Consider the following 13,227-nt stretch of genomic DNA (forward strand, 5'->3'; position numbering starts at 1 on the left):
AAACCCTGCTAAGTCTGGCCTTACACAAGAATATAAGTCCAATTTCCATGTTTATAACATGATTCAACCATAAATATTATACATAAACCATGAATATAACTTGAGACAGCTCCCCAAGATATTAAAATATTAATCTTCATATCCCTAGCTTGATGCCACACATGATTGGTTCACCTTTCTGGAAAGCTTACAACCTACGTAATCCGCCAATTGAGCACTGTTAGACAAAGCCTCGGTAAGACATCAACCACATTCCGGCCAAAAAACTGAAATATGACTTACTTATGGATAAAACTACATTATACACAGCCTTGCTTGGTATGTATTGGTCCATCTGCTTGAGCAGAGCCTCTTAGTTGTGGAACCAGAGGCGTCCAAGGTCCAGGAAGTAAGTTAGGGCGTTTTTGTTTTCAGAGACCTCAACCTCTGGTACACGAAATGTGCACTTTTCTTTTTTTTTTCCTGTGTTCTATCGTCAACTAACAAAGCAGTAACACATATACTGATATATGAACCTCTTAGCTAGTCTCACACATGTTTTCTGTATATTATACCTTTTTAAATTATTCAAATAGCGCGTGTGGTTGAGGAAATATTCTGTATTTAGCATGGGTGTGCGAAACCATTCAGAAATTGAGAAAAATGGCTGGGGCTTAAGAGGAGACCATAAACTTTGGCTTTGTATCAACAAGAAAATATTTATCACATATGAATAGCATCACATATTTGTTATATTATAGTATCAAAACAAAATATAGAATTAAAACAAGTTGTATACAGGTAAAGAGCCCCAATAATTTACTGTACATCAAGTTCTGCACAGAAAAATTAAACAGTAAATCTATGCTAAAGTGAACAGGTAACTTAACAAGATATAGCCTACTTAGTTATCTCTTACTGTACCTTAGCCAGTGACATGGTAGCATACTTCTTTCTCTCTTACATTGGCCAGTGACATGGTAGCATACTTCTTTCTCTCTTACATTGGCCAGTGACATGGTAGCATACTTCTTTCTCTCTTACATTAGCTAGTGACATGGTAGCATACTTCTTTCTCTCTTACCTTAGCCAGTGACATGGTAGCATACTTCTTTCTGTCTTACATTAGCCAGCGGCATGGTAGCATACTTCTTTCTCTCTTACATTAGCCAGTGGCATGGTAGCATACTTCTTTCTGTCTTACATTAGCCAGCGGCATGGTAGCATACTTCTTTCTCTCTTACATTAGCTAGTGACATGGTAGCATACTTCTTTCTCTCTTACCTTAGCCAGTGGCATGGTAGCATACTTCTTTCTCTCTTACATTAGCCAGTGACATGGTAGCATACTTCTTTCTCTCTTACATTAGCTAGTGACATGGTAGCATACTTCTTTCTCTCTTACATTAGCTAGTGACATGGTAGCATACTTCTTTCTCTCTTACCTTAGCCAGTGGCATGGTAGCATACTTCTTTCTCTCTTACATTAGCCAGTGACATGGTAGCATACTTCTTTCTCTCTTACATTAGCTAGTGGCATGGTAGCATACTTCTTTCTCTCTTACATTAGCCAGTGACATGGTAGCATACTTCTTTCTCTCTTACATTAGCTAGTGACATGGTAGCATACTTCTTTCTCTCTTACATTAGCTAGTGACATGGTAGCATACTTCTTTCTCTCTTACCTTAGCTAGTGACATGGTAGCATACTTCTTTCTCTCTTACATTGGCCAGCGGCATGGTAGCATACTTCTTTCTCTCTTACCTTAGCCAGTGACATGGTAGCATACTTCTTTCTCTCTTACCTTAGCCAGTGACATAGTAGCATACTTCTTTCTCTCTTACCTTAGCCAGCGGCATGGTAGCATACTTCTTTCTCTCTTACCTTAGCCAGTGACATGGTAATCTACTTCTTTCTCTCTTACCTTGGAATATTATTCCTGCAAGCGAGAACAGTCTCTCAACCGAAGGTGACGAGAGGAGGGTTGTGTTAAATCGAACAATGAGGAGCTTGATAAGTAAACTGTTTTTTGATTCGTGGAGAAAGTATTTTGAGTATTTTAAATACAAAATTACTCCACTCTAAAGTATTTTGTAACAGAAATAATGCCCGTGTGTGTGTGTGTGTGTGTGTGTGTGTGTGTGTGTGTGTGTGTGTGTGTGTGTGTGTGTGTGTGCGTGCGTGCGTGCGTATGTGTGTGGAGGAGTAGTAGGGAGCGCATTGGACGGTGGTCACGTGACGCAGTCATATTTAAAAGAGGAGACGGGGGACTTGAGCATCAGATGCGGGCTGATACGCGCTGGGATCTGGCTGAACTCAGCTCTCTTCTGCTGCCTCCAGCAGGCTGCTGAACAGGGACAGTTCAGTCTGTCAGAAACAACAACAACAACAACAACAACAACAACAACAAAACGCAATTCCACCTCTGCGAATATCACCATCATCATCCTCATCATTTTAGCAGCAGCGAGGAAGCGCGTGCACACAGGACACGTCTCACAATCCTCCAAAAAGAAAAGGTAAGAGGAGAATAATAACTTTCTGAAGCAGTCACTGAGGCTTGGTCATCGGGTGTAGTCTCGCGTTGATCCGCGTGGTCCAAACCCCCTCCAATTAACAATGTGGGCTCGCGCTGCTCTTCTTCCAATATCTCATCAATACATCTCGCGCACGCGGTGGCTGCGCGTGTGCACTTGACAAAGGAGGAGGCTGCGGTAGGAAATGAGAAAATATCCTAAATTATAGGGTATGCTGAAATGACTTTGAGCTATAGGATTACTTATACAGCAACATTATTAAACCTTTGATGTCAGCCTTTGCCAGTAAATTCCCATTTCCAATTAGCAATCCACAAATAACTTATCCGATATAGTACAAATAATTTAATTGTAAACGATTTAATACCCAGAAACAATCCGGATTAAACCACCAATCCCCCCCTCCACCCTTTTTGTTGTTGTCATTGACTGTATTTTATTGCAATAAATATAAATACAGCAGTGAGTTAAGAACTCGAAAGCTTCTTAAGAAGAGAATATTACAGATTGTTCTTTTATTTACTTTTTGTTTGTAAGATATCACTGTATATTCAATTAAAGGGGCGGTCTGCTTGGTTGCAGAAATGTGCTTTTATTTTGAAGGCTTCTGGTTTGAATCTTGTCTGTGGAAAGAGCTCAGCAGGGAAATATGAACTACCAGTGCATCGATACCTCTTTTCCAATCCACAATGTTCTTTATTGATTGGGAAAAAGGGAACAGTGTGCTTTAAAAGAAAACACATAAATACACAAATGGAGGTTGTACATAAACCAGTGGGAGGATTTGACCCCCAACAGAGGTCCGGTCCAAGCCCCAAATATCTGTCAAGTGTTCATTAACTGGCTCCCTTGTCATTTTGGGAAATGAAAAGCTAGCGTGTGTTTCTCTGAGAAGCCATTGAACAGCTGGTGGGAAGCTGGAGTAGTGCTGTGTGAATGTGTGAGTGGGTGAGTGAGATGGCCGTGATTTGATTATTCATGAATATATCGGACTCTCTCACATGAGATCATGGCCGGTTGAGATGTCGGCCACTTTCGAGCGCCTCGCTCCATTTCGTCCCCTTGATCTCTATCATCGGCAGCGGCCCGGCTGCATCTGATATTTCTCAAGTTTTCAGGCCTGCCGGGTTTATGCCATCAGAAAGCGAAGATTCAGTCCTGTAATTGCTTCTGCAGTCCATGCGAGTCCGTCTGCATCCAAATGATCCGACCTCGAGTTCTGGGTGTCCTGGACGCCCAGCAGGCTGCAGGCTGCAGGGTGCAGGCTGCAGGGTGCAGGGTGCAGGCTGCAGGGTGCAGGGTGCAGACTCAAACCATGACCTTGGTCTGGTCCATCCATCTTTACTGATCAGAGAGGTTTGACAGGTCTGCTCTTCTTCTTCTTCTTCTTCTTCTTCTTCTTCTTCTTCTTCTTCTTCTTCTTCTTCTTCTTCCATTTACCATTATGGCTCACATTCTCACAGTAGCAATGCACTGCTCGATGTTTCTAAATACATTTGAATGTTTGGAAATGACAATGTAGACAATGTAGGGTTTTTTAATTCTTTAAAGAATAGACTCAAATATGATTATTGAGATTATATACAATATGCTTCATGCTCCCATGTTTGCCCCATCTATAGTTCTTTGAGAAAGACACACAACCTTTCCTTCACAGAACAAGACTCACATGTCCCAGTAACATGTGGCCCAAATAACAAGTTCATAACTCTCTTTATTTATATTTTTTTTACATTTTTTATTGACGATTCCCTGAGTTTTCCCCCACTTTTGAGACTTTTTTTAGGGCCTCCCTTCATTTTATGAGAAGTCCTACGGGGTACAATAAAAGAAGAGTACTTTAACTGGCCTTGTATTGTTGTATTTGAATATATTTTGATGAGAAGTATCAGGTACGTTACATCGACGTCAGCGATAGTTTAACTATTTTTTAACGTTAGTGTTCTTGGGTGACCGCAGACTCAGATGATGAAGTTCGCGCCTGAAAGTGTTCAATAGCAGAGGTTCAGGTTGGACATTGCTGGAAACGTTTGGACAGTTAATTACTTTAAACATTAAAGTTCAAGGAATATTAGTCAGTTTGTAGTTTTCTACTCAACACTTCCTTATAGTTTGGTGTAGTAGAAAACACAACAGAATCTTTCTGGGCAAATGATTTAGATGGACGAAGAAGAGTCTGGTCACCTACTGTTAAAACTTTAAATCTATGTATTTAACCTTTTAGCCAAAAGCTTAAATAGCATTGAAACATTTGAATCAGCTGCACAAATGTCAGATATCTGCCCAGCGGCTCCCGCAGCCTGAAACACATGAATGAAACTCTGCACTCAGATCAATTAACACTGAAGCAAATCATCCGTTTTCACACTTATTATGTATGCTCACAAAACAAGAATATATGTGCGCGCATTCAAAGCAAGAGCCTTTTCCCGCTGCCATGCAAATGGATGCTTTTATCATAAACAATGGGTAAAAGCTTGAGTCCGTGCTGCTGCTCTCTGAAGCCGCCCGTTTGGTTGGGTTATCGTTGCAGCGGCTTCACCGCCGCTCCTCTATTGACAGAGACGTCTGTAATTGAAGTGGCTCGTGTTTCCAGTAATGCTGAAAGCTTTCAGTTGACATTTCCTCTTGTTCCTACATTATTTATGACGTTCACCTTGTGGACTCTTCATACACGTCTGGTCTGTAAACTGCTGCCTCGGGTCAAACGTCTTTGCACAGCAATCTTTAAGTGACTCGCAGCCGAGAACTGCCTCCACCTTTTGCTTTTATTGTATGTACAGGAAATGCAACCGAGTTATACATTTAATTAAATCATATAAGGACATTTAGCTATTTTAGCCTATTTAGCTATTTTCGCCCGAGTCTCTTTTTTCCAGAAATGAGAAAGTGAGTTTTAAAAGAACTCAAACGCTTCTAGATCATCATCCACAGGTCCAATGTAATACATTTAAACGGCTAAAGTACTCTAAACCCTCGTGAGAAGAGAACCGAGCGAGTACATTTTAAAAAAAAAGGAAGGAGATGGTCACTTTGCATACAAGTACCTCATGGTGTACCTCATCAAGATTCAGGTCAAAAAGGTCATTTTTGGACTAGAAATGCTTGAAAAGGGGCCAGTGCTTGTGTTTATTGTGATTATTATTGCAGATGTGGATGATTTAGGTCTTAATCTTTCTGCAGAGGTGCAGCATTGTGCTGTGGCATGATGGGAAGGCACCAAACATACAATTTAAAAAACTCGGGGAGCGATCGAGGAGTCATGTTTTGATCAGATTTTTGACTTTTGATCAAATTTATGCAGAAATTAATTAATTAAATAAATTATTATCATTTTTTTTTGAATGGCAAGAAGTTGCAGATTCTTTAGAGACCAAGGTCAATAGAGTCTGGTATTCATATCAAGGCCATATGAGCTGAAGAGCACCTTCAGCTCACCTGGGGTCCCCTAATTATAGGGTTAGGATACATGTGAATATAAATACATATATAGATATGTATTTACATGCGAGTACCGTAGCAATCAAAAGCAAAATACAAATACCTCACAATGTTACATCATCCAGTGTATATGTGCTCCTCTGGGTGAGATGGAGCGTTCACGGACGTTGCTCTCTCCATGTAGTTTGCCTTTGAAAGCGGTATAAAAAAACATGACAGTCTTTGTGCTCCAATTAAGAAAAACTGGAGGAACACTCTTCTTAATTTATTCTGCTTTTAGTTTTTTTCAATCCTGAAATGCTAAGTTATTAGAGATGTTTTATTTCCCTAACATTGTGTTCCCCTAATTAAGACTGGTCTGATTTTCATGAATCAGGACAGAAAAGGAGCCTGTTGCTTTAGGGATTCCTGCTTTATCCATGAGATGAGCTTAATGTCTTCATTTACACACACACACACACACACACACACACACACACACACACACACACACACACACACACACACACACACACACATATATATGTATATATTCTTTAGATGGCCCAGTAAAGCTACAAAAAGACTGGAAGACATGAAAGAGTCTCTCGTACATTTATTCCTCTTTCTCTACTTTCATTTCTCTTCAATAATAAAACTTCAGGTCATCTTTTCTGGGTGTGTCTGAAACATCTATGAACACGTTTACATCCAATATGTCTTTCTTTCTTTCTGTCTCTCTCACACACACACACACACACACACACACACACACAAAGTTGATTCACACTGCGTCGAATCAAACAAATCTCTGTTTGCCTCGTTCTGTCGGCTGACATTGATTTTCACAGAGGATGAAAAGATGAAAGGGAATTATTTTGTATGTTCAGCCGCCAATAATCCAAAGATGAGAGACGTGGAAAACCTGTGCAGCTCCCACCCTGAAGCTCCTGTTAATAGACAATGTTGCATACAAATGATGTATTTACTCAAGTACACTTCAGTACTCATTTGAGATACTTGTATTTGACTTGCGTCATACTTCTACTCTGTTATATCTCAGAGGGAAATATTGTACTCGCACCACAATTATTTGATATTTAATGACAAAATAAAGATATGAACCAAACTACCCAATAGTTCACAAAAGTACAACTGAGTCAAGTTTTATCATTCTTGAAATGATAATTATTATTAAATTCATATTTCTGACTAAAATGTGCTACTTTTCCTGTTATTTTTTAGGTTTGGACAAAAACTAAATATTTTAAAGATTAAACCTTTGAGTTTTTGTGTTTTTTCTAAACCAAACAACTTAATCTAGTAATAAAAAAATAATTAGAAGTTTAATCCATACTGAAAAATAATGAGTACAATCTGTTTTTGTAATGATTATTGTAATATCTTTTTATAAAGCACCTATAAAAAACACTATTTATACATGAAACAGAACAAAACAATAAATATAATTGGAAAAACGTGCGCAGGGAGTTGCAATGGTGTAAATGTGATGAGATGAACACGTAAATAATCTTCTCTAGATGAGCGAACGACACAAATGATTGTACTTTTATTATATTCTGTAATTTTTAAAAACCGAATCACACAATTGATGTCTCCTTTAAGATCAGAGCTGAATATTAGAACAAAACTTATTTTTCCGAGCTTTAACTTGGGAGCCTGTGAACCACGGAGCGATCAGTCTGAGCCGAGCACGGAGGGAGAATATTTCATATTAATGCACGAGTAATGGCGATCTAATGATTTGATGTAGAGCGGTTTCACAGTCACAGGGGATTAGTTTTCATTTTAAGTACGATTTCCTCATTATGCTTTTTACTTATTCACTCAAGTAACATTTTCAGTGCACGACCTTTCCGTGCACTCGAGTATTTTCATAGCGTGGTATGTGTTAGTACTTTAACTTGAATACTCAAAGACTTTCACACAGGAGACAGCTGTTTGTGTCCCTTTAAAGCCAACAAGTATTCCTTCTACTGCAGTTCTGTTAGGTGACTTAAGTAAGTACATTAAGCTGTTATATTGCGTATTTGAACAGCTTTATAGGAAGCGGTGTACGTTTCTGGGGCTTTTATTGTGAAGGGAAAAACAGGAGGAGAGAAGCAGAGGAAACTTGAAGTGTGGAACGAGAATAAAAGTGTTTTTCCACCTCGTCCAAACTACGCCGCACCGTGTCGTTGTTTTATTAATAAAGTAAGGTACATTGTTTATGACGCAGCATTTATGTAAACGATATCCGACGCCACTAACGGCCGAGGTCCAAAATGCACGGCCCGCCACTGCTTCACTCGTTATGTCACATGACAAACGCACTTCACCCAAAACCACAATTTGTTTTTCGAAGCCTAAACAACTGAACTTCAGTTGGAAGTTTATTTTGAAAAGAATTTGTAGGAGTGTAATGACATGAAACTGACTCTAGAGGGGTACCTGCAGCGTCATAGTTTGAACCTTTGGGTCACTTAGAGACCATAAACCATTCAGTCATCTCTGTCGATCAACAAAATAGTGGACAAAAGTGAGACGAATGACAGTCCACCTCACAGTTATGATTAATGAGCTCTGACATTAAACCCTCCCTGATAGATTCCTGCTGCCGTACCGAAGGAGACGATCGATGCACACGGTCGCGGAGCAGGAAATCCATTTCACACGGCACTCTGATACAAAAACGTGAAGAGGCCAATTTGCGATGTTGTAAGGTAGAGAAAAAATGGCCGCCGTGAACCTGTCGTCGTGCTTCGGTGCAAAGACGTCTCCCTCACTGAATGAGTCGTAAACAATGAACCAAACCAGTTGTGTTCTCGGCCAAATGTCAGGCAGTTTAAAATGTCACCAAAAAAAAGTTAGTTTTGAAGATGTGGATGGATAATTTGCGCCATCATCTGGCACAAAAACACCTCTTTTTTTTGACATTTTTATTAAATTTCGATAGACAAAAACACCTTTGATATCTATTTTGTCCCTCAGTTATAATAAGATAGCTCGATGAGAGTAAAACATGTGCAGTTATGCAGCTGGTTACACTGTTTATGTACATTGACGTCGCTCTTTGGTCCCCAATTTGGATAAACAACTAACAATTGAATCCAGATAAAAATGATTTAAGGCGCCCTGAAGTGTTTTTGAACACTGCAGTGTATCTCATTACAAAAGCAAGAATAACCAATGAGTTTTTTTGTATTATTATTATTATTATTATAAGTGCGTGTGGGATTTCTTTCTGCGGTATAAAGTCAAGGGTAGACGTCAAAGTGTGCAACGTGGTAATGAATACAGATTTAGACCTGAACGGCAATTAAGACGCACTGAATGTGCAGAAGGTAAAAACAATGAGTGGGAAAGTACTTTATTGCTTTCATAAGGCACTCTTCTATTCCTCCTCTAGTTTCTAACGTCATTAATGAAATGACTGGACACGAACCTGTGCTGTCCAGCTGGCTAAGAGGCCTATTTATAATAACAATAATGACGGCTCATGGCCGGACACTGGAAAACAAAAGCAACTCAAAATAAATAAATTGATCGCTCTTCTCGACTATGACGAGTCAAAATGCCTTCAGGTGAAAAAAAAGAGCCTATCCATTTCAAATGGTTTCATTTTGTACAGTTGCCCCTTCATGCACGCAACAGACTCACAACGTTTGTGGTCAGCCAGGATTTAGTTTGCGGCGTCTTTTTGAATCATTATCAACCTGAAATGTTGTTTTTTAGGGAATAAGATGAGCACAAGAGGGAAGCGCGTGGCGCTAATGACTAACACAGACACATTAGAGTATTAACATACTCATTAAGGTACTAAAGTTGTTGTGTTTGACCGCTTTACGACACATTAAAAGGTTTCCAGTTTACCTCATCTTTGTATCGCTATACAAACGGAGGCGAGTGAAGAGGAGGAAGCAGAAGAGGAGGAGAGTGGGAGCAGCGTGTTAAGTTGTTCGTCTGAAAAACTGTTGCCCGCTATTTTCTCCTTAATTACTGACACCTACGCGCCATTGACCATTATTAGGCGTATTATTAGTGCGACTTCATTACATTAGCCCACCGTGCAGCTCTGTCTTCCTCCTTAAAGGCGCAGTGTCACCACAAACACTAGTTCAGGCCTGCAATGGTGAGACCACAGTCAAATCATGTAATTTGTGTCTTTCTTATCGTATTCAGGGTTACAGTTCAGTCATTTCTCACAGGAAATGCAATAATATAAAACACAACGCTTAGTTCCGCCTTTGCTTAACGTGATTTGCGTCATTGTTTCTTTACCTCTTGTTTTATAAAACCTGCACAAATGCTTTTTTTCCCCCTCTCTCTTCTGCTTCTCACTGCTTTGATCCATCAATGCTTATTTAATCCTTTCATTTGGTTTCTGTTGTGTCAGCGCGATATAAACGTAACGATGACGTACAGTGGAGATAAATCAACAGATGAGAGAGAAAAAGAAAACTAACGCTGGAAGATGCAGACATTTCATCGCTGTGGAGCAACTCTCATTAACAGCCAGACGAGTCGACAGCTTTGTGTGAAGAGATAACTGCAAATGAAAACGTCAAAATATTTTTAAAAAAAACCACCACCGTCCTTACACAACATGTTTTTTTCCCACAGATTCCTCTTCCATAATTTCCTGTTGTTGCGTCTTTGTGTTGAACTGCTCCTCCGCCAGTGGAGCGCCGTAATGCAGCTCTTGGCTCGCGGTCGGTTGGCGGCGGCGGCGGCGGCGGCGTTGGAGAAGTGGAGGCTTTCTGGGCCGTTTATATACAAACAGGAAACTAGTTTGGTATTCTGCGGCGCTGCCAGAGATCCCATCTCATGAAACATCTTTTATTGCCCGGCATGACAGAAAAGCATGAGACCAGAGCGATGGCTCTGCTCTCCCAATAATAGTACGGCTGTTTTCATCTGCATGGGTAATGAATCTCTGCCGGCCAACTTTGCACTCTCCCAAACACACCGGCCCGGTCGTCTTTCCGGGACGACGCTATGTGCTTTTCCTTTTTTTACTGATGTGTGCTTTGATAGCTTTTGTCAGTTTGTTTCGCGGCAACATGGCATCCATTACCCGTCAGGTACCGGCACCTTCGGCGGAGACGGAGCGTCGTTATCAACGATTCCTTCCACTTTTTTTTTTATTACATTCTTGTTTGCCGGGCGAGGCGAGCGCGTTATCGCAGTTTCGCATTTTCATATTTTCCCGTGAGTTCAACAGATCACGACCGCCTTCGCGTTTCTCGACCCGGGAAACGACAGGATATGAAGTTTCAGCCGAGTCATCCGCCCTCCTGAGAGAGAGAGAGAGAGAGAGAGAGAGGGAAACGGAGAGAGAGACGTTTCAATTTGTGAGAGGCAGTTTGTGGAGAGCTTTAGATTGAGCATTGGGCATCTGTGAAACATGAGCAGCAGCAAGTCATTATCTTAATAGCTGAGACCGGGAGCCGCGAGCGGGAACAATGTATAAAGCTGAAGACAGTGGATGTGCCGTCTGAGCCATCGGCCTCTTGGAAGCTACTTTGCTCTTTTTCTCAATACGGTTGCGTGATTGCTCTTAAGCAGCTTTTTTTTTCGGATCAGAGAAATAAGAAACTATAGAAAAGAAAACTCCTCGTTGAATAACGCCCCCTTCTTCCAATCAAACGGTGATATCCCCTCTGAATGAAATACATTTGGGCGTGTGTGTGAGTGTAGAAAGGTTAAATCTGAGGCGTTAAAAAATAGAAAAGTTTGTATCTTGACTTGAAAGTTTGAAGTGAATCTGCATTTGTTCAAAACACTCTTGAAAATAAAGTGTTAAACACTTTAGAAAGACACAGGTCACACAGATTTGAATGATTTCAAGTGATTTTTAATGATATAAATGACGAGATTTCATTTTCTCGTTCTACTGATAAGAAAAAACTTGGACTGAACTAAGTGAACTATTTCAAGATGTCTTTACAAATCGATTTTTCAAAATAAAAGACTACAAATGCACACTTAAAACAAAGTTCTAAAAATAAACTATCCATTTATTTATTCAAAATATGAATAACACAAAGAAGTGAGTATATCTTCTAGATACATTTATATAATTGTGAGTGTACAAGAAGTACACTCACACAACAAATTATGCTCTTCTTGTATTTACGCTGCATCAGGTCGACACGTTAAACCAGAAACCTTATAGAACGGCGTACTAAAGCAATAAGGTACGAGAGGCAGTCCTGTATCGCTCAATAATGGACTGTTCAAGGGTGTTGTCGTTGCAACCCGGCAACTAACGGTTGTGCAATTTAAATCACCTGTTATTTTGAGTGTTCACTGATATGGAAGGCTGGTTAATGTAAACAGGCTGTACAGTACTTTACGGCTGCATAAACTTCACCCCGTGACTCTCAACCAATCAGAATGCTTGATTTCATCTACCCGTATTATAAAGAGTGCATTGTACCCAGATAAACACTAAAGCCTAAATCCACAATTGTTGCAGCCCTTAAAGACATTGTTTCGTGTAAGTTGCATTTAAAATCCCACACAGCTCTTACAATTTGGGAAATTTGCACAATTTCCTGAGAATTACCGCCTCCACCACAAGTTAGTCTTCAATAGTTCTGCCTGTATTTGCATGTTGTCGGTCCGCGGTCTGTCTGAAGGGAGACATGCGTCTCAGCGCCTGTCCGACAATATGGCATTCGCTTTTTGGATGTGTGTCTTTCTCGCGCAGCATTATTTAAATATGCACAAATCTGAGCGATTTTTTTTTTTTTTTGTTGAGGCACATCAACTGCAGCTGCTCAGAGCAATAAATCCACCCCTTTATGAAGCTTGTCTACGCTTGTCAGTTTAGCATTGAGATTATAAGAGGTGTTCATTCGGTACGGTGACAGCTATGGTAATTCTGGGGGCTGCAGGTTTGTTGCGCTATTGAAATGTTTTCGGAGACAGTTCTACTTGCAGAGTGCACTTTTGAATATACATTATGAAGACGTCTGGACGCGCTCTTTCTCTCCTTACAGATGCGCTCTGAATCCTCCAAATAAATACGTTTCTTATAAAGATGAGTCTCAGCTCGGGTACAAAACTGGAAGGCACAAATCCTTCGTGAGAGTTCAGCATTGCGTTGAACTCCGGGGTGTTATTACATTAATAACAGTCGGTTCTGCAGGAACACTGCAGATCCTACAGAATACAAAACGACAAATGTGTTTGACATTCGGATAATGACTGCTCATTTATCTCTGGTACACATCCCTGAGTGATCGTGTTTATCCCAATTTCTAATGTGCACCACAATTAGCAA

At 40.3% G+C, this 13,227-nt stretch overlaps 1 protein-coding gene across 2 annotated transcripts in view; it reads left to right on the plus strand.

Annotated features, from left to right (window-relative positions):
• Window positions 1–2,272: 2,272 nt before the first annotated feature.
• rap1gapb (RAP1 GTPase activating protein b) overlaps window positions 2,273–13,227 on the plus strand; it is a 106,346-nt gene continuing 95,391 nt past the window's right edge. The window contains exon 1 of one of the 2 annotated variants that reach the window (XM_068594610.1): window positions 2,273–2,498. The gene's annotated coding sequence lies outside the window, so the exon portion shown is untranslated. The remainder of the gene's footprint in view (window positions 2,499–13,227) is intronic. The other variant, XM_068594617.1, reaches the window with a different exon arrangement.

The sequence above is a fragment of the Clinocottus analis genome, unplaced genomic scaffold, assembly GCF_023055335.1.
Source record: "Clinocottus analis isolate CAN_PGR_092001 unplaced genomic scaffold, fCliAna1.0.p SCAF_3, whole genome shotgun sequence".
Classification (NCBI taxonomy): Eukaryota; Metazoa; Chordata; class Actinopteri; order Perciformes; family Cottidae; genus Clinocottus; species Clinocottus analis.